Raw genomic sequence first — 22,274 nt, 5'->3', positions numbered from 1 at the left:
CGTTTTTTCCTAAAATGTATCCTGGGAGGCTATCTAATTGAAAATTTCTGACTTTCAAATGAGCACAGACCATAATTTTTGAAGAGGCCTCACTTAGCATGAGTTCTTGGGGATTGCATTCTTCAGACCTTAAGGGAAAATTGAATGGAGGGCTTAGGGTTCTATTAGGAAGCAATTTTCCTCAGGCTGAGTAACTCAGGATAATACCAGCTGTGATGGGAGAAACCTTGCCAGCCACCCTGGTGGCACTGTGAGAGGATAACCGGAGCTGCAGGGCTTGTTTCTCAGAAACTGTGCCCCTGACTCAATTGGAAATGGGGCCAGAAAACCCACAATCTGTGTTAGACAGTAGTTATTTTTCATTCTGAAGCAGAAGCTTATATCCCTAACTCATGCGGTCTGACAGACTGCATGTTGGGGGGAAGAAGTGTGTGGGGTGGGAGGTGGGGGTAGGATAAAAGATAAATGATAGGTCCTAAATGCAAACTACAAATTTTTCTAATTCAGAATTTGCCATGTAAACTGCATAAATAATTAACCACATGGGTTTGCTCCATTTTCATAAACCTGGAAACCTTTGGGAAAGACAGTGGAGTAAAAGCACATTTATAAACTCTCATAAACTAACTGAATAAAATGACCAAAAAGAACAAAAGATTGGGATGAAAATGTATACAGCACTGAAACCAGAGATATTGCCTATTACAAACATTTAAAGCCTATTTGTCAGATATAACACTTTTAAAGATGACACTGGGAAGCAGAATACAACTTACATTTTTTTGGTGGATGCTGTTGGTGCCTTACCTTTCAATAAGTGGGTGTAACCTTCCCCCACTTGCTGTGAAGTCACAGCTTCCCTCTTCGTCCAAATCTCCCAGAACCCTCTAGGGTAGCCAGTGGCCAATGACTAATTGACACAGGGGACAAAAGGCTGGGCCTATTGCCTAAAGACAGAATCAATTCTGAGCTACTGTTTTTGCTCAGATATTCCTAAGGGACCAGGATTAAAGTCAGCCCCCAGGTGACAGAAAATATCTTGCTTAGCTTTCATCCTTTCTCCTCTCCTGCTTTACTTTCCTCCTGGGAACACTCGCTCAGTAAAATACTTTCATAAGAATCCTTGCTTTTAGGGAACCAGATGTTTCAAAGATACCTTATAAGATTCCACTGTTGTGGAATGCAGGTAAAAAAATTCTGGAAAATTCCACCAATATCTCCTAAATGAGTGGGTCTAGGCATTGGAGGTATGGATAGGCTATGGGGAAGGATTGAGAAAAATCCATTTTGGAGCTCTTTCTCCTGACATAGGTCTATTAAATTCCAAGACAACAGTGGCTCAGTCAAAATCATTTGTTTTTCTCTAAGATGGTTTTCTAGTATCAGTATTCTGATTTGAGAAGGAAACCCACATTGCTGGTCAAGATGGTGGAGTAGGTAAATGTTGTGCTCACCTTCTCTCAGGGCCACATCAATTACAATTAAACCACAGAACAATCAAGTCTCAACTACAACAGGAGGGCACACATAGCCCACACAAGGGACACACATGGAGCACCCGGCTCTGGTGACCAGAAAGGCTGCACCACTGGGTCCCACAGGACACTTACTACACAAGGACACTCTACGAAGACCAACAGGCATAGCAGTCCTATATAGAAACAAACACAGGAAGGCAGCCAAATGGAGAGACAAAGAAACATTTCCCAAATAAAAGAAAAGAACAAAGCTCCAGAAAAATAATTAAACAAAATGGAGACAAGGCATTTACCACACGCAGGGCTCAAAACACTGGTTATAAGGATGCTCAACAATCTCAGGGGGAACTTTAACAAAGATAGGAAACATAAAAATGGAAATAGAAAACATAATTAAGAGTCAGTCAGAAATAAAGAATATAATAATGGAAATGAAGAATACATTACAGAGAATCAATAGTAATTAGATAAGGCAGAGGATCAAATCAGCAATTTAGAAGATAAGGTACCAGAAAATGCCCAATAATAACAGAGAAAAAAAAAAGGACAGTTTAAGGGGCTTCTGGGACAACATCAAGTATACAAACATTCGCATCATAGGGTAACAGAAGGAGAAGAGAGAGAGCAAGGAATTGAAAACCTGTTTGAAGAAATAATGACTGAAAATTTCCCTAAACTGTTGAAGGAAATAGATATACAAGCCCAGGAAGTGCTGAGAGTTCCAAACAAGATGAACCCAAAGAGGCCCACACCAAGACATATAATAATTAAAATGCCAAAGGTTAAACACAAAGAGAGAATCTTAAAAGCAGCAAGAGAAAAGCAGCTAGTTGCCGACAAGGAAGCTCCTGTAAGACTGTCAGCTGATTTCTCAACAGAAACATTGCAGGCTAGAAGGGATAGGCAAGAAATATTCAAAGTACTGAAAAGCAAGGACCTACAACCAAAATTATTCTACCCAGTAAAGCTATCATTTAGAATTGAAGGACAGATAAAGAGCTTCCCAGACAAGAAAAAGCTAAAGGAGTTCTTCACCACCAAACCAGTATTACAAGGAATCTTAGAGGGACTTCTTTAAGATAAACAAACAAACAAACAAACAAACAAACAAACAAACAATAAAGTGGCAATAACTACACATCTATCAACAAATGGATTAAATGCTACAATAAAAAGATAGGGTGGCTGAATAGATAAAACAAGACCCTTACATATGCTGCCTACAAGAGACTCACTTTAGATCAAAAGACACACACAGACTGGAAATCAAGGGACGGGAAAAAGATATTTCATGAAAATGAAAACAAACAAACAAAAAAGCTGTGGCAACAATACTTACACCAGGCAAAATAGACTTTAAAACAAAGGCTATATAACAAGTGACAAAGAAGGACCCAGTAATCCCATTTCTGGGTAATATCTGAAGAAACCAAAAACACTGTTTTGAGGGGACATGTGCATCCATATGTTCATTACAGCATTGTTTAAAAGGCCAAGATGTGGAGGCAGTCAGTGTGTCTGTCAATAGATGAATGGATAAAGAGGAGGTGGTACATATACACAATGGAATATTGCTAGGCCATGGAAGAAAATGGGCTCTTGCCATCTGCGGTGGCATGGATGGACCTGGAGGGTATTGTGCTGAGTGGAGTATGTCAGGCAGTGAAAGACAGATGCAATGTAATTTCGCTTATGTGTGGAACCTAAAGAACAAAATAAACAAACAAAACAGAAACTGATAGATACAGAGAACATTTTGGTGGTTGCTAGATAGGAAGGGGGTTGGGAATGAATGAAAAAAATGAAGGGATTAAGAAGTTCAAATTGACAGTTACAAAATCATCATGGGGATGTAAAATAAAATATAGGGAATATAGTCAATGATATGGCAATAGCTATGTATACTGCCAGGTGGGTACTAGACTAGTCAGAGGGATCACTTCTTAAATTATATAAATGCCTAACCACTATGATGTACACCTGAAATTAACATAAAATAATACTGAATGTCAACTGTAATTAAAAAATTAAAAAGGGGGGGAAGGTGAAAGGGAATAATAGGTTCAAATTTCCAGGTAGAAAACAAATAACTCATGGGGATGTAATATACAGCATAAGAAATATACTTAATAATATTGTGATAGCATGGTATGATGTCAAACGGTTGCTGGAATTATGGTGATCAATTCTTTAGGCATACAAATGTTGAATAATTATCGTGTACACCTGAAACTAATACAATATTGTATATTAGCTACATTTTAATAAAAATCTTTAAAAAGAGAAGGAAACCCACTGCAGCATTTATCTATTGCTGCAAAACAAATTACCACAAATGTAGTGACTTAAAACCACACATGTTCTGTGGTCTGTGGGCCAGGAATCTGAGCATGGCTCAGCTGTGTCTTTTGCTTCAGGGTCTCTCACAGACATCAGTCATGGTTTTATCTGGGCCAAGGGTCTCATCTGTGGCTCAACTGGGAAAGAATCCATTTCCAAGATCATGTGACGGTTGGCAGTGCTCAGTTCCTTGTGGGCTGTCAGATTGAGGGCCTCATCTCCTTTGCTGGCTGTTGGCTGGAGGCCACCCCCTGTTCCTTGCCACATGGGTCCCTCCAGATGACAGTGTACTTCCTCCAAGCCAGTGAGGAAGAATATCAATCGAGAGGGTCTGCTAGCAAGAGAAAAGTTGCAAACTAATGTAACATAATCATATGTGCGACATGCCTTCAGTTTTGCTGTAGTCTATTAGAAGCAACTCACAGGTCCTGCTCACAGTCAAGGGGAGGGGCTACAGGGGGGCAAAAGTACCAGGAGTTGGGGAACACCATGGCGCTGTTAGAGTCTTTCTGCTGCCACATCCACTAATTTAGATCAAGGATGTCTGGAAATGAGGATGAGTCATTGGAAGGATAGAGGAATATCTAGAACCATTTAGCAATTTTAGAACACTGGTAATAAAAGTATTAATTAAGGAGAAAACAATCTGATGGCGCTCTGTTTTTCCTGACACAAGTTCTCTCCTGTGTGACCAACTGAATCAGAAGTAGGAAAGAACCAAGTGCTCCCTGCACGTCCCATAAGGGGACAAGAGTTTCTCCGAACGTAGTTCAGTTGGCGTTTATGCAGTGGATTTCAATACTGATAGAGAAAATGCTTTCAGGGAAAATACACTTGGGCTGCAACTTCCTATAGTGTTAACTTCCTTCCCATATTTTGAAACCACTGAATGGCTGAGGTGACAACATCACCCTACATTGTTACTCTTCAGTTTACTTTCCAGGAGCATATTTTTCAAGATGTCAGGAAAAAAGTCAAGAAAGTTGAGAATCAAAAGAAACCCTTCTGCTCTCAACTCGTCCATTATATTAAACTGGCTACCCTGACACCCTGGTAACCAAAGAGGTGAACATGTTCTACAATAATATTAAAGAATTAGTTGAAGAGCATATATTTGAAGAAGACTTACCGAGGGAAACAAAAGCAAACTTTAGGTACTATCTATTTTGGACTAATATTAAGGGTAACATGATGTCTGAAATGAACATGAATGCTATATTAAGTAATGAGCCACAGAGACTTTTGTTAAGGAACTAAATAAATAAATTAAAGTAATAATGCTATTAAAGCATTCCAAGTAGTAAAGAGCATAATCATCACTTCAAAGAAATGGGTCATTAAGACATAGTTGAGAAAATTTCCTAGAACACCAAAGAAAAGTAATGAGTTTTATAAAGTTATAAAAATATTAGAAAGATGAATAGGTAATGATGATTCAACATAACCATAATTTGTGTTTCTAGAGAAAGGGATAGAACAGAGCAGAAAAAAATGACAGAGACTAGAACAGAGCAGAAATATAAATTTAAAAAAAATTTCATGAGTTGAAAGTAAATTTTTATCTACAGGGCTCTCCATGTATCAGGAAAAATTAATGAAAAGCAACTAACACAGACTTCTGCAGATGAGGTTATTGTATTTCAAAGACTAAAAAGAACTGTACAAGCATGTAGAGGGGCAGAAACACATTACCTAAAAGGGCAAACAAATTTATTGTTGTCTTCAGACATGAAAGATGTTAGAAAAGAGTGAAACAATGTTTTGAAGAAAAATAAAAATTTCTACGTCAGGAAGGGTTTTTCCTCAATATAAAAGCAATAAAATGTTATCACCACTGCACCTTTCAAAGGTGGAAAAAAGCAAACAAAAAAACATTTGCAGACATTTAATTCATCAAGGGGCAGGTCCAAGTAATGAATTCATAAGTGGGGCGGTTGGTATATAAAAGAACTAACTGGTTGTTAGCTTTGTATCAATTTTAGCCAAAAATTACATGTAAAATGTGTGGCGTTACAGATGTACACAAAGATATGTATACCAGTAAGTTCACATGCTACTATTTTAAATCAAACAACCTATTGAGCACTTAGATATTGCTCACTCTGTCATTATTCATTTAGACTTAACTATTTAGACTATTTTAAAAGAGCAACTGTACATCATTGTATTCTCTTGTTTTTATCTTTATTTTGAAGTCTCTATTCTGACTCATTGACAGTTTGGTTATAATGTATTCTCCATTATTTTCTTCAGATGTGAACTTGCACATATAATTGTTTATTTTCTGCATTTTTGCATTTATATACAGGTGAATGATACCTTACCTAGGTATAAAATTCTTATATTGCAGTCTTTTTACTTAAAAGTCCACCAAATTCTAGCTTCTAGGTTTTCATGTGAGAAGTCCAATGCTTTTTCCTTTGTTAGAAATTTCTTCCGTCTGCTGGAAGAGGTTAGAGATTTATTTTTGGAGACAGAATTTATTTAACCAGAATATGTATACTGGGATGCATAGATTTTCCCAGTCAGTGCTGGAATTTGGCAATCTTTTTCAATATGAAGCCTCAAATTTTCTTAAACTGAGGTAAATCAAAGTTGTGTATTAGCTGCTTATTTTTTTCTTCTGTTTATATGTTAGGCCTTCTGGATTTGCCATCTGTATTAGTTTCCAGGAGTTGCTATAACAAAATACCACAAACTGGGTGGCTTAAAACAAAAGAAATTTATTATCTAACAATTCTGGAGGCTAGATGTCCAAAATCAAGGTGTCAGCAAGGCCATGCTCACACTTTAGTCTCTAAAGAAGAAGCCTGCCTTTCCTCTTCTAGCCTCTGGGTTGCCAGCAATCCTTGGTGGTTTTGGCTTGTAGCAACCTAACTCAAATTTGTCTCCTTTGCATGGCCTTCTTCCTTGTGTTTCCTCTGTGTCTTCAAATATCTCACTGCCTACAGTCATTGGAGTTTTGGCAGAGGATCACATCTCTCCAGGTTGCCAGGTGTTACACTTCATACCCCTGGGATTTGTGCTGCCATCCCTGGCTCATCTCTATCTTGAGGAGGAAAGGTTGCGGGTTGTTTTCTCCATCCAGACCCCAGCAGATCCCAAGACATTTATATTCCCTAGATCCTCTCCGGCAGTTTCCACACTCAAGAGGTTGATAGTTGAATTGCAACTGGGATGGCAGGGCAGTAGGAATAGGTTTAAGTGGTTCTCTTCTCCAAATTTTTAATTTTCAAGAGTTTTTTCTTTTACAGTCTCTGATTTGTTTTTGCTTTTATACTGCGGTGTTTTCTTTTAGGCAAGTAATAGTTTCTTAAATGTCATTGAGGACTCTGATTCAAGGGTCTTTCTTTGTCATTTCTTATTTCTCTTACTTTTTCCAAAGACTTATTTTTTGCTTATCTTTAAATTGTGGTATTTCTCTTGCATGTGCCACCCTTTCCTCAAATGTCTCATTTGCTCATATGAATAATTGAGTGATAGTCTGACTGCATGATCTGTGCTGCAGTCAAGGTTTATTGACTGCCAGCCTTTCTTTGGAGTCAGGGGCAGGAGCTGGCTATTAGGTTAGCACACACCTATACAATAGAATGAAGACATGTTTATCCTATGGCACCAACACCCAGCCTTAGTTCCCTTAGTTCTTTCTAGGTGGTCTTTTGGGGTTGAGCATTAGCTTCAGGTCACTAGAGGTAGGTAAGGGAGGAGGACAAATAGTTTCACAAATTTCTGAGTATAGACTTCATCTATTGTCAATTTTTAGCCCTTTTTACTACATCTTTCTTTTGTTATACTTGCCTTTTACTTGTACTTGATGGGTGCATCAACTTCTTCTTTTGCTGATGCTCATACCACATTAGTTCCAGACTGTGGCTTCCTTTGATGTGCCTCATCTACCAAGATTCTTCCATTTACCTCCCATTGTTTATTGCTGGCTATTCTGTTTTCCTATTTGTTGTAGGCTGATACCTTTTAAACATTCCCTGACTATCATGAAAGAGTCCAAAGAGGGAGAGGAAAATTTGCCCTCTTGCATCAGAAACGACAAAGCATCACTTTAATGGATACACAATATTCTATTTTGTTGATGTGCCATACTTTATGTGTTGAATGTTGGAATTCAACTTTCCCCAAATATTTCCCTCAAATACTATAAATAATTGTACAATGAACAACCTTAGAATAAAATGTTGGAGCAAACACCTCAGATAAAATCCTACAAGTATAATTGTAGGTTAATTTACATATATTTAAAATGTATGAAGTTATGCCAACATCCACTCAATACAGATTGCTTCAATGTATAGTGCCCATTATCCACTACTGTTTACAACACCGGGTAAAATAACTATTTCCTTAATCTTTCTTAGTTGTATGAGTTAAATATTTTGTCTCATTTTAATATTATCTCTTTCAAAAGACCCCTAACAAAATAGCATTCCCCTATGTGAATTGGTTGCTCCCTGTAATTTTACCTTATTATACCATCCTCATAGCTCTTAACTAATTTGGATTTATTAGTCTCTCCAACTCTTTTTTAAGCTCCATGAGATCAGGGGCATTTTCTTTGCTGCTCTACTCCTGGAATTTAGGAAACTTTCCCTGTATCTTCATATGCTCCTCCCTCTGTAGATATAAATGTCTGTGTCCTAATCTCTTCTTATAAAGACACCAGTCATATTGGATTAAGATCTTATTTTAATTACTTCTCTAAAGACCCTATGTCTTAAATTGCTGTGCATTACAGGAACACAGTAAGTATTTTCCTAATTAAAAATATGGGGGAAAGCACATTTTGGAAAGCATTTTTAAATAGATAACTTAGTTTACTATAAATGACTTAATTTTTAAGTATTTAATTTTTGCTCCAAGTTTCATAGCCAAAACAATCTGGACCTTACATATGCATATGGCTGTAAATACAACCAAGTACCAGAGGGCTTATAAGATAAGGGACCCCTCTTTATATCTATGAAAGCATAAGGGACCTTCTGGTAATTTTTAAGTGTATCCCAGAATTTATCCTTATAGTACTGATTTCATTGTAAGAATATTCACACTTAATTGTTGATCTTCATTTTAAGCTCTTTTACCACATACTCATTCTAGGACTTCGTGATTTTAATGGTAGGAAATGGAACTATCAATTCCATGCAGATGTCGGAGAACCAGCCTTACAGACAGCTGGAGAAAACAGGTGTACAGAAATTCAGGGACTATTAACATATCTAATTGAGTAAGTGTTGGTAGTTACAAAAGTAATTAAGAATAAAAGAAAGCTGTGTGAAGCTCCTAACAAAAACATTGCTGGTAATCACTGCCAACTTAAAACTCATTTTGTGAAGTTTTCCTTAAAAATGGAGAATTTTATATTGAATATTACCTTTTGTCTTATAATTTACATAGGTATCTTTAATGAACAGTTCGTTTATAGTTCCACTGAGTCTTTCCTGTGTGGGCTGCCTTCGTCTTTGAAATGGCAATATCAGCAATTTAGTTGGCAGGCTTTCTCTTGAATATTTATAGAAAGATTTCAAAAGTATACTTAACAATTTTCTTTAAGTTGTCTTTTTAAAATTACCATGTTTGCTTCTAAACTGGAAACATCTTTTAGAAGAAGAAAATGGATGTTTTTCACCATGGCTTCTTTGTTGTTAGGATTTTCAGCTTTAATCCCATGAATGGTTCCATACAATATTTTATGGCTTTTTATAATTATAACAAAAGCACATGATTATTGTAAAAAAAAAAAAGAGAGAGAGAAATCATTTAGCTAGAAAATAAATCATGATATAGCTGCATGGAGAGCATGTGTTATATATAGAGGGTGCCAAAAAATACATACAGGTTTTAGGAAAGGAAAGCCGTATTAAAATTGTAATACTCAATATAGACTGATAAAAAAAGATGAATACAAGTCACATTTGACTTCTTCAATTAAAAGAGGTGCTCAAAGTGGTTACCATCAGCGTAATTTAATACCGTTTTTTCCTTTCTTAAAATGTGTGTACATTGTTTTGACACCCTCTGTATTGTGGAATGACCTCTTACCAGATGCATTAGTTGGATAAGGCTGTCATAACAAAGCACCATGGGCTGGGTGGCTTACAGAGCAAAAATTTATTTTCTCACTGTTCTGGAGGCTAGAAGTCTGAGGCTAAGGTAGGGCTTATTTATTTTATTTTATTATTGTTGTTGAGGCCTGTTCTCTTTAGCTTGTAGATGGCTATCTTTTCCTGTCTTCACATGGCCTTCCCTGTGTACATGTGCATATCTGTGGCCTAATCTTCTCTTTACAGACTTCAAGATGATAAACTGAGATCAAGCCAAGACCATGGAAGCTGGCAGTCCTAAATTGGGTATGATGCTCTTTTAATCTGTACCCAAAGAAGATATAAAGCAGAGCTAAAGACACCCCAAAGTAGACATGTAACATGAGCTAGAAATAACTCTGAGGTTTTAGCTTCCCCCTCCTCCTTCCTCCCTTCCTTCTTCGCAGTGGTATCAATTGCTGCAGCAGCCTAAGCTAATTAATATGAATGGCGATCCTTTCACATGAATAAAAATAATTAAACACCACCACACCCATAAACTAAAAAAATATAAAAATTCTTTTGAGCAATGAGAGGCCTTTTCATTTAAAAAGGTCAATTTACCCTGTTTTATAAGAGCTGGTGAAATTGACCTGAGGCATATCTCCTAGCAAAGAATATTTAATGGACAGAACAATCTCTGGGGTACCTAGAACACAGATTGGAAGAGATAAAATACTATTTTATTAGGTCAAGGAGATGAGAAAATTGAGAGAATGAAGCAGCAGCTAGGAAGTAGAGTACCTGAGTTTTATTACTATGTAGTACTTTTCACATAGTTCAGTGTGAGAGTGATTACTGACCACCTGGGATTAGCACCTAGGATGTGACTTCCCTGAAGTTACAGTTCTGTTCCTAGTGCTTAAAGAGAAGAGATTCGAAGATCTGAATGAACTGTTAGAAAACACAAAGAACTTCCATCTTTTCAAAAAAGAAAAAACAAATAAAAATGTTTAGTTTCCTTTCAGATTAAGAAGGTTGTCCTCACATTAGTGCAGTGAGCTTGGATTTGGGCTGAAGTAGGGTACGTTGACAGCATGTGTAAGCACTTTGGACAGACATGTGGCTGATGTTTCATACTCCATAGCAGATGCGTTCCTACCCAGAGTTTAGCCAGAATGCTAGGTTGGAGGGCACAGTCCCCAAGACTGCCCTCACTTATGACACCAACTGCAAGTTTAGAGGGTTCCTGAAACCACCCTTAGGTTAGATCTCTTCCTAGAAGGACTCACGGAGCTTACTGAAGTCTATTATAATCACGGTTAAGGTTTATTACAGGGGAAATATACACATAAAATGCAGCCAAAGAAAAACTATAGTGATGTGAGGGGATGGATGTGTTAACTAACCTTAATGTGGTGAACATTTTGCAATACTACATACATATATCAAATCATCATGTTGTGCCCTTTAAATGTATACAATGTCATATGTCAATTATAACTCAGTAAATTGGGGGGGTGTGAGGGGGAATCAGCTAAAGGAAGAGACACATAGGGCAGAATCTGGGAGGGTTCCAGATGAAGTTTGCATTGTTCTCTCCCATGAAGTTAGGGAAGTATTACCCTCTTGGCTTCAATCTGCAGAAATTATTGTAAGCCAGGAAAGCTCACTTGAACTTTAGTCCAGGGTTTTTACTTGGGTGTCATAATGTAGGCATGACTGATTGATTGCTCACATGGTTGAACTCAGTCTCCAGGTCCATTTATACTGAATGAGCCAAAGCTCCTACCTTAAATCACATGGTTGGTCTTTCTGGCATAACTAGCCCCCACTTTAAGACTATTGAATATAGCTGGCCACATCTGAAAATCCAGTGTGGCCAGCCCCACCTAAACAAAGACACTCCTATAAAGTATGACATAAATTACCTTCCAGAAGTCAAGAGAAAAACCATACTTCTCTCTGGGCAAAGCCAAATTCTTTACCACACACTTGCCCGTTAAGAAGAGATACTGTTCTATTGGGTTGTTGGAAAAATCATGACGTATTTTTTTCTGTTTTTCATTGCAAAACCGAGTCATGGCTTTCCCGACAACCCAATACTTCAGGGAGACAGAAAATAAATTGTGATGTACCCTAAGTGCCTGAGAGAAAGCCAGGAGAAAGGACTGTTAAGGATGAGCCTGCTTTAGCTCAGTTCTGTGATTTGGAATCAGTAAACAGGAGCCTGTACCCTATGGCTAGCACGCAACAGTAAGATATCTTGGGACCCTTTGCCTCGGTGTTCATGGCATACACCACTTCCCAACCCACTCCTGAACTAGATGCTCACCCTCTGGCCTCATTTTTTCCCACTTATTGTCCAAATTTGGATCTGTAATCTGTCATCCAATATATCTGCTAACCTTCCAAGCTTTGTCCCACTCACATTTCTGAGTGTACTTTCTAGTTTGTTTATAAATAAAACTTTGAAGAGAACAGATCAAGGACATACTTGTGGGATTGCATTGAACTTTATTTATATGCAAACTTTGGGGATATTTGTTTAACCAGTTCTTATTCCATCTTATTCCATCTTCTTTTTAATAAGAACAGAATAGGAGAGGAAATAAGAAATGTGTTTGTATTCCTAGGGGCTGTTTCAGGTCTGCCCCAGTCTGTTACCTAAGATTTATAGGTAACAGAACTTCATGGGTATGTGACCCTGGAATGTTTCATAATTTTGTTTTTTCTGAAAAGACTCTGGAACTACACTCTTATGTTCCCTTCAGACTTCAGTGGCAGTCAAAGGCCACTAAAGATTCTTATATGTTATAACTCTAATTTGGTCTCATTTATTGTTTGCACTAGTGGACTCATTAAAAATAGCTTTAAATAGATTTATTAAACCCACTTGGCTTTCTAAAAACTGCCTTAACTTGCACTATTTAAAACCCCTCAAGGTAGTCATCAGAGATCACAAAAGTTGGAAGACAAGCAATGTGTTTGATTTTGCCTAATTTGCTATCATAGTAATAAAGAATGTTGACAAAAGGAAATTCCCAATATACTTAAAACAAATCCCTTTAGATTTTTTACATATTCATCAAATACCTTTGTCCTAGAAAAGAATAACCTCTATTTATCACAAGACTATTTTAATATATCTGTTGGGCCAGCTGGTACTTAGCTTGAGGTGTTTGCCTACATGAACATATCTGAGGATATTCAGAAGGCTTCCATCATAGAAGCTTACAGGGCTATCATAGCAATGTGAATGAATAGAGCTTGACCACATTGTTATATACTCATTACACTGACATAAGGTAATAATCATGATAAAATCCAATGGCGTAGAACTTTAGGCAGTATATTCATGGTGGGTGGCACTGTTAGAGGATTTAGTCTTTCTACAAAACAATTAAATATTGTCCTAAAAGAATAAAAAATTGTTCACGTTCTTCGACCAAGAATTTGCACAAAAGCAACAATTAAATTTGAACTCATTCACTGAACTGGAGGGTTTTTTTATATGGAAAAATTAGAAATAACCCAAGTCTCTCTTATAGAGAATATGTTATAACACATAAACATCATGGGATTCTCAGCATTGGGAAAGTATTTGAGGGCAGCTTGCATTGCTTCCCAAATCTGACTATGTATCAGAGCCTCCTGGGCAGCTTTTTGCTTCCTTCTCTGATGCACCTTCACCGTGAATGGTGTATTTGTCTGGAATTCATGGCATAGAAGTGGCAAATGGGACGGGGAATACAAATTGGGCCATTGGCAATATTTGCCCTTATGGGTTTTCTGGGAAACTGCACATAAGTGTTAAATGTTTGATCTATAAAGCTGTCCACCACGCTGAAGCCTGTAATTATCTTCACATGAATGCATGTCCCTGCTCTACTACATGGAAGGAAGAGACGTCCTTCATGAAGCCTCATGGCATGGTGATGAGAGGGCAGCGGGTTCCTCTGGAGAGCCTGAGAGTCGAACATCCTGGCTGTCCCCTGATGCAGCCTGTTTTCCCCACTCCAAACCAGTGACTAGAACTTATCCTAGAAAGTGTGAACATGGCCTTTTTGTTTTTATCTTCAAAGGGGTTAAATAACAAAGGAAGGGGTATTAAGAAGCTCATATTTAGGTGTTTCCATAACTAGACTGTTTTATTTCAGGTTTTCTGGGGGAGGCCATGACTCTATGACACATAGCGCTATAGGCCCTTCTCCCTTCTCAATGCCTGGGGCTCATGGGGGTCATGTTGTTGACATGGTTTACTATCTGGCAGACAGATTGATCTTTTATCAGTGGACTTCCCAGTTGGAAGAAAAAGCCTGACTAGTTCTTGGCTGTCTGACTCTTATTTCATGGACCCATATATCTGTGCAAGACAGAGAACTAGAAAGTACCCAAGCCAGAGGTGAACATCTCTGGGAGAGTCCCTAGGTACTGGGTAGATATTGAAATAAGCTGACCTTTTAAGGTCTGATTCTTCAATCAAGTTTCTTTAATTGTGCTTGAATCACCTGCCACCAGAGGGCACTATTAGAATAGCTGTGGGAAAAGGCAGTTCAGGAATAAAACACTCGCTGTCAATGGCCACTGGGCAAAGGTTAGAGTGGGAGAGGGAGGTTGGGGGCACAACTGGAGACTAGGGTGTGTGGCGTTGAAAACTTAGAACACATTCTGTCTCATGATTAATGAAGTTTGCAGGTCCTCTGGAATCCACTGAACCCAAGTGGAGGTGAAGTTGAGCTGTGTTGGCTTCAGAGATGCTGTTGTGTATGCATTACAGAATCAGTTCAAAGAGGAAATTCTTGAAATAAATCCTCAACTGTTTGGGAATAACAGCTCCAGCTTCTCTCTCAGGTGATCCTAGAGGCTGGGGGGATGGATGGGTGAACAGAATTTCCAAACTAGATGGGGATCTCAGGAACTAGATCTCGTTATGGAAGCAGGCGGGTAGGTTCATACAAGGGGAACTGCTAGAATAGGACAGCCCTCCTTCAGGGGCCAAAATAGTTCCCGTGGGTGGTTGAAGTGTAAGAACTTGAATCAAAGCAACATTGGTCCTGCAAAAAGCAGTAGTAGGAGACTGAAGAGCATCCTTGAAGCTAGAGTTGGAAGAAGAGAGTGATTTTACTACAGTGACTCCTAATTAAAACAAGCTTACGTTCTTGGTGAGAAGTCAAAGGCAAGAGGGTTTTTGTTTTTTATATGTTTGTTTGTTTTAATCTTAACAGGAAGAAAACTACATGTATATTTTCAAGAGACTTGCATTTTAACTTTGGTGCAGATTATGCCTTTGTTTTGAGGGAACCAAAGCAAATTTCTCTGTTATGCCTAAGTACATGACATACTCCAGACTTGAAAATTTTGTGAGACACTATGATTTGAAGGAAGTGAACTGCTCTGTGGTAATACTAGAGATGGTCTATGTGATAGACAAGACTGCATAGCTGTGGCTATATCCTTGAGGGACTTGTGTCTATTTTAAATATGGATCTGGAATGAACTATGCAAAAACTTGCTGCCTCATCATATGGAAAGAGGTCCTGCAAGCCTAATCTTTGAATGATAGAAAAGAATGAGGCTTAGTTTGGCTAAGCACAAACTGGACTGGCATGTTAATGCCATAAACACTCTTGGAGTGCAGCCTTTACTGATATTGGGTGCTAGTGTAGCTCAAGATTACAGGGGCGACCGTCACCTACACAGATGGGAAGATCATGGGGGGTAACTTTTCCTTTGAAGGTAATTCATTTATGTTATCTGTCATCCTTGGAAGAGGCTGATCCTGGGATAGGAATAAGCAGGGATAAGGGTGGGGTAGAACGAAGGTAGCCCAGCCTCTCTGTAGCCGGGATGGTGTGGGCCTGTCCAAACCCAAGGATTGGTCTGGTCCTATGAACTCTAAGAAGAGATATATCTAGTAGTGGTAATAAGTTACTCTCTGGGTTCTACTTTTCTTTCATTTACCCGAAATTTTCAGTAAGTCCTATTAAAACTGCAGCCAGTTTTTAGTAGTGCTGTTCATGTTTGGGGCAAGGCGTATAGGGGACAGTAGTAGACACTGAAGGGAGATGAATATCCCAGCCCTGACAGATCTGCAGCAGGACAGAGGGAAAAGGGAGCAGGCGACAGCAGGACAGATCTGTGGAGCATTTAATTGTCCTCCAGGGATCCTTAGTCATATTTGGGTAACCTGTTAAGAGGAGACTTCCTGCACTTAGACAGGATGGGGGCTTTAAGTAATTACAATTGAAATAATTGAACCCATTAATAGCCTCACACTGGAGTTAAAATAAAATTCAAATCTTAATCAAAGCCTAGAACTTAATTATTCCCACCACTAAAAAGAAAGGATAACTGTGTAATATGATAGAGGTGCTAATTTTCATTACAATAGCAATCATATTACACTATATAAATGTATCAAATTAACATGTTGTATACCTTAAGTTTACACAATGTTATATGTCAAATATATTCCATTAAAAATAAAAAAGCCTACAAAGCCCTCTCCATTTTCATCTCAAGTTACTCATTTATTATATTTCAGCCACCCAGGCTTCTTTCTGTTTCTGATCAAGCCAGTCTCTCACCAGACATCATGGAGACTTGGCCACACTGTCATCTCTGTGCAAGAGGCTCTTTCACTAGCTCAGTTTCAGGTCTCACGGTTCAGATCTCAGCTTAATTGGTAACTTCTTAAATTGGTCCTCCCTGAAAACAGTATTTAAATGCCTTTTTCTCTTTTCTTCCCTGTTTTTCTTTCTCACAGCACCTCGTTCATTTAATCCACAGCATTTCACAATTATAAAGACATATTTGTTCATGATCTAGATCTCTCTGCAGACTACACAGTCCGTGAAGGCAGGGGCTCTAACTGCTTAAATAAGCACTACATAGTGAGGTTTGAAGCAGTTCTTTAATCATACAGACCCTTGATACAAACTTTTACTAAATGAATAGTGTGCTTATTAATGAAAATGGGACTTCATTTCAGTTGTCATACTGGCATGGCCAAGGGACAGTTAGGTTACAGAATGCTTATTTCCAGAAGCTTTGATAAACCTTATGTTCCCCTACATTTCCTTTGTTTGTGATGATGCCATAATTTTAAGGTAGACCTGCCTAGCCATGTGCTATGCAGCTAATAGCATATAAAGGCTAAGTCCCGTTTTTTTTCAGCACTTCAAAAGCAATTGCATGGGATTCTGCTTACTTTATTTCTGTTCTGCTATGGCTCCACTTATGTTTCTTTCTGCTTTTAGTCTTGGACTCCATCAACCAATTTTTAATCCATTTGTGACCCCTTTGGTGTTTGTTTCAGGTTTTCTCAGTTTCAACTTTCAGGACTCTCTAAGGACTTTGGTTTGTACTCAACTTCTGACTGTTTCTATTTCAGGCTTTCAACTCTGGCTTAGCTATGGGTCAGGAGCTGAATTCCAGTACTTCTTGTCTGGTCTCTGTTTGATCCTTAAACATATTGATTGCCCAGCTGAGGAAGGCCAGAGTGGTTTTTGCTCAAGAGCTGTGGTGTCTTTACAAGTAAGAAGATATCATAATTGTGTCCTAGGTGTCTGTATTATGATAATAACATTGTACTCATCACACTGCCTCTTTCCTCCTTCCTCTCTTGATCAGCACTCCACCCACACTAGATCAACCCTGCATTTTTTATGTTTATTAAATGTATTGAGGTGACACTGGTTAGTAAAATTACATAGGCTTCAGGTGTACGATTCTATAATACATCATCTATAGACCACATTGTGTGCTCACCACCCAGAGTCAGTTCTCCTTCATCACCATATATTTGGTCACCTTTTCCCTCTTCTACCAGCCCCCTTCCCCCTTACCCTCTGGTAAACACTAAACTATTGTCTATGTCTACAATTTTTTATTTGTTTGTCTTGTTCCTTTGTTGTTTCCAGTTTTATATCCCACATATGAGTGAAGTCATATGATTCACAGTAGCCAAGACGTGGAAACAACAAAAGTGTCTTTCGATAGATGATTGGATAAAGATATACAATGGAATATTACTTGGCCATAAGAAAAGATGCAATGCTGCCATTTGTTACAACACAGATGGATGTTGAGATTATTGTGCTAAGTGAAGTAAGCCAGACAGAAGTGCATTTTTTTCAACTTGGATAAAGTGCCACACTATGGGGCAGGGTTTCTGGTTCCCTGAGATGTCTCTGGGACTGGATAATGGAACCTCAAAGTACAGGGTAAGTTAGCTCTCCATGGTAAGACCAATGTGAAATGTGACACAAGACAGAACTAGGCAAAATTCCCCTCCTTCCTTTATCCTGTAGGCTACTCCAAGACTCCTCTTTAAAACCCTTCTCAGGAAATCCTGAATGTTGAGTGGACATGCCTGCTGAATGATGGTTGTGTCTTTTTGCAGGTTATTGTGAAGGGAAAGCATGTGTGATAAGCATTGCAACACATAGTATCATATTACATCCATCCTACGTTTCCTTGCTTCACTTCCCTTGTGTCTTAAGCATGCCACCCTGTGCTCCCATCTTCCAAGTAAAGGATTAGCATCTTAATCCTTTCTTCATTCAAGTTTAAACTGGCTAGTGTTTCCAGAATGGGTTAGTAGGGCAGAAATTCTAGTGAAGAGTGACTAGGGTGAATATATGAAGCAAAATGGGGGAGTCATAAATTCTGAAGTATGATTTCAAGAGAAAATGCTCTAGGTGAGTTTTAAGTAAAAGCTTTACACACTTCCTGAATGCATTCTAGTGGGAACTGCAATAAGTGTATGTGGTTGAGATATCAAGTTTTAAGATGAAATGGAATAATATATGTAAATAACATTATGAGTAATAGAATCTTCCAATAATTTGGAATAAGCAACAATTTGAAGGTTTTATTTTCTTCAATAAAAATAAACTTTTCTTTTTTATTATACAGGATTTCTTTTAAATAAAGCTGTGATATAAATGTTGGCAATCAGCTGTTTGTGTTCAGAGACAGCACATTGGTTTTTTAGGGGGAGGGGATCTCTAATAATTCTTAGGATACGTGGTTTAAACAGTTCAATTTCATTTACTTACTAATGAAAATATCTAAGTCTTTGGGGTTTTCTGTATTAAGCAAGAGAAGAATGATAAAAGATCCTTTTGTGAAGGCCAAGTTGTATCCTCCAATTAGGTCTCCCCTGAATATTAGTTGGTATAAGTCTATTTTTGGTGCAAGCAATGATTAATCTCCATTATTCTACTCTCTATGCCCAAAGCACCTTATCTATAGAAGCATAATCAAAATAATTGCCCATGTCTCTAGAGTTCTGTGGAAATTAGATAATGTCAGCAAAAGTGCTTTAGCTTCTACAGTAGTATTATGACCTTTATTCTCCACTTAGAATTAGTCTTAAAATAGTTCCATGATGACCTCTCATTAAAATTTTTGAGTCTGTTTCAAGCCAACGATATAGAAGCACAGTAGCTATCGACCATATTAAATAATAGGTAGAATTTGGGGATAGGAAAAGAAAAAGAACTGCAGAAGAAAGTTGTCAAACTTTTGACATAAAAGTTGGCTAGGGTATGGTAAAAGTTACCCTTCAAATATTTCCTTCCTTCCTTCCTTCCTTCCTTCCTTCCTTCCTTTCTTCCTCCTTCCCTCCTTCCTTTCCTGCCTTCCTTCCTCTTAACAAAGATTCCTCACAGGACAAAACTATTTATATATGATGATTGCTGGCCTTTGTCCCTTCTTTTGCACTTGAAAGGAGACTCTGGGTTGGCCCACTCAGCCTCCTGCCCTCCTCTGCTCTCTGAGAAGCTTCCTTCTTTGCCAGACCTGTTCTTTGGTGGTTTAAATTCAGAATGGGAGGAAAAGGGAAAAGGAGAGAACTAGAGGTGCCCTGGGCAAGGAGCTGATGGATGTTTTTTTTTCCCAGGGTAGTTGGGGGGGTATTAGAAACTAGAAAGTAGTTCAGATGAGTGAAGAAGGTGCTAAGAAGGAGAAACATTTTTTTAAAGGAATTATTCAAATATATCTATTTTAATGATTAAAAAAAAGCAAGTAAAACTTTGAGCTATTATAAAATTACTTTTTGGTTCAGAAACTGTGTTTCTTGAGTGATTATAAGGTGTTTTTTCTTGAACCTCATGTTCTTAAAATGAGTTAGATGCCAGGGAAGCAAAGTAAAAATAGGAGTAAGAAAGAGGAGCAGGCACATAAAGAATGAGGAACCTAACGGTTAAAGTGTTGTCATAGAAACACACACAGGATACTTTGGGGCAGTGGACAAGGAGTGACCATTTCTATAGGGAAAGGAACAAGGAAGGGGTTTTAAAAAGTAAAACACAAACTCTTTTTGTCCCCCATTGTCAAAGAAAAAGATCATACAAACACTTCTGTGATCTTAATTATCATGATTAAGACATTTTATTCCACCTACTTGTTTAGGGGTTTGGAAAGCAATCTATACAAGGCTGAAGTGTTACTTAAAAAAAATAGTTTTCTTTGCGAAAGCTTAGTTTTTCCAGCATCGCACAGCATCTGCATAGTGTGAAATTATTTTTAAAATGAATCACTTGGTTCTGGTCACAGTCATCTCCTATTGGAATGCAGAGGAGATGACATCCCTCAGCTCATGGCCAGACTCGCCACAATTACTTGAGGTGCATGTTAATTATCAGCCAACACTGGAGGCTGATCCACTTGCAAGGATATTGTGGAAGGGACACACATATCAGAGAGCAGGTTGGAGTAGAGAAGCACTCAGGTAAATTTCCAAGCCATATCTTTATGACTTTGAATATTTTTGCACCATGGGTTACTTATTTTAAATTATAGCTTTTAAAAAATAAGTTTTCCTCATTATAAAAATGCATTTGTCACATAGTTTTTGGACAAGAAAAGAAAAAGAAAGAAATGTATAATCCCTAAACCTAGAGATAGCTCCCTCCCTCTCTTCGCAACTGTAAGAAAGGAAGATAGAGCATTCACAGCAGAAAGAACTTCAGGGTTCAGATGCTTGTTTTGCCATTTAATAGTCACATGACCCGAGCAAGTAGCTTTAACTTCTATGTGCTCCAGTTTTCTCGTCTATCAAGTACAGATAGTAGCAGTGCCTACCTCCTGGATTTGTTATGAGGCTTAAAGGAGTCAATACATGTAAAGCATTTAGAAGAGTATCTGGCTCATTGTTTATGTTATGTAATTACTGGCTATTATTACTAGTAGTTAAGAACACAGGTTCTTGAACCCAACTGCCCAAGTATGAATCCCCGCTCTGCTATATACTTGCGACATATAACCTTCAGTATGTCAATGCCATGACCTCATAATTTTTAAAACAGGGGTTGGAACAGGAGCTACTTTTTGGGTTGTAGTAAAGATTAAATGAGTTAATACGCGTAAGTTACTTAAAACAAGTAAGCACCTAATAGATATCAGCTACACTAGTCATTTAAATATATTTTGAGTACTTACAATATTCAAGAAGCTGTGTTACATATAAGAAAACAGCAGATAACATATTTATAGACCATTGAGTGTCATACTTTCAACAAGTGAATACTATTTACATGTGAGAAGTGTGAACAAGAACGGGGAGCTATCAGAGGGAGCTGGTGTAGTTATCAAGGAATGCGTCTTTGAATATGTGATGATTTGACCTGAACTCTGAGTATGAGTAGCAGTTCACAAGGTGAGGGGCAGTGTGTATGTACATGGATGCATCGAAAGGGTGGGGGTGGCTTTATAAAAAGAGGCTGCACTGAGAGACCATTCAACGCAACCTGAGTAGCAAAGATCACGGCATATTTGGGGCGCTGAAAAACATTTCCAAAGCTTGGAGAATAGTGGGGGAGAGCAATGTGCGATAGGGCTGCTGATGTAAGCAGAGGACTCACCAAGGAAGGCCTAAAGCCTACTTGTGTGTTGACAGGGTCAAGCTTTATCTGAGTGTAACAAGAAGCTATTAAAGATTTTTAAGCAGAGGGGTGATGTGACCAACAATTGCATTTTAGTTTTACTCACTCTAGTTTTAAATTTATGGCTATAGGTACATATCACACAAGGATAAAACACAAACAAAATCAAACAAAACCTATGGTCATTGTGCAAACAGTACTTTTTCACCAGATTTTAAAATTTAAAACATAGCATCAACATTTTCCCATTTTGTAGATTCTAAAATTATTTTTAATGACTGCATTGAATTACATTGTATAGATGAGTCATAATTTATTTAAAAATATATTGCTGGTAGACATCAGGCTGATTCCAATTTTTGGATATAAAAAATGCAGTCATAAAAAAATTCTAGTGGCTGGCTGAGTGGCGCAATGGTTAAGAACTGGCTCAGGACGCCAGAGGGCCCCGGTTCGGATCCCACATATGAGGGCCAGTGACACTGCCCTCCACAGCTAAGATGCTGAACAACAGTTCAACCTGGAGCTGG

This window comes from Hipposideros armiger, unplaced genomic scaffold (assembly GCF_001890085.2).
Source record: "Hipposideros armiger isolate ML-2016 unplaced genomic scaffold, ASM189008v1 scaffold_451, whole genome shotgun sequence".
Lineage (NCBI taxonomy): Eukaryota > Metazoa > Chordata > Mammalia > Chiroptera > Hipposideridae > Hipposideros > Hipposideros armiger.
The sequence above is the reverse complement of the archived record's forward strand: the minus strand, read 5'-3'. Positions refer to the sequence as shown.